The sequence below is a fragment of the Helobdella robusta genome, assembly GCF_000326865.2.
Source record: "Helobdella robusta unplaced genomic scaffold HELROscaffold_9, whole genome shotgun sequence".
Lineage (NCBI taxonomy): Eukaryota > Metazoa > Annelida > Clitellata > Rhynchobdellida > Glossiphoniidae > Helobdella > Helobdella robusta.
In genome coordinates, this window is record NW_008705512.1 from 2,815,694 (window position 1) to 2,816,612 (window position 919).

At 28.9% G+C, this 919-nt stretch overlaps 1 protein-coding gene across 1 annotated transcript in view; it reads left to right on the plus strand.

Moving 5' to 3' along the window:
* The window catches only part of HELRODRAFT_71248 (hypothetical protein), a gene marked incomplete at both ends in the record, with an annotated part of 13,517 nt that overhangs the window by 6,388 nt on the left and 6,210 nt on the right, over positions 1–919 (plus strand). The gene's annotated exons all lie outside the window — the stretch shown is intronic.

The window sequence follows — 919 nt, forward strand, 5'->3', positions numbered from 1 at the left end:
ATAGATAGATAGATAGATAGATAGATAGATAGATAGATAGATAGATAGATAGATAGATAGATAGATAGATAGATAGATAGATAGATAGATAGATAGATAGATAGATAGATAGATAGATAGATAGATAGATAGATAGATAGATAGATAGATAGATAGATAGATAGATAGATAGATAGATAGATAGATAGATAGATAGATAGATAGATAGATAGATAGATAGATAGATATGTAGGCAGCAGTATTGGAAGAGAATGATAGCACACATGCATCCAAAAACAAGATCCTTCTAGATAAGCACTTCCTTGCATGGAGAATTGTTTCGCTCTGAGCTTCTGACTTGAAAACATAAAGGTTTAATGCAGTCAATTAGTTTTTATTGATTTTTTACATACCCTGAAAGAATGTATAGAATATTTTCTGAATATAAATATATATATATATATATATATATATATATATATATATATATAGATAGATAGATATGTAGTAATAGACCATAATTTTTACAATATTCTATAAATTCTACCGAATGTTTGGCGTTAATATGTTTGTAGTTCGTTTTTTCGATTTTTTTCACTAAAGTTTTTTGGTGAACGTTTAGTTTATTAAAATCTCATTTGGACTCAACACACTCAACCCGGCGCTTAACCAACAACGAAAACAAAGAAGTAATAAAAACTAGCATCGTAAATAGTGACAAAGAAGAATATGATGCTATCGATGAAGAAAAGGAGACCAAAGAAGATGACCAGCCAATTAAGAAACCTGACACCTAATTCGCATCAAAGTTCAATTTTACAACACCAAAGTTAATTTTTACAACGTCAAAGTTAATCTTGACAAAGTTAATATTTCCCTATATATACAACAAGGAGCACTGACGATGATTCTTTCGAAATCGAAATATGGCCTTATTTGC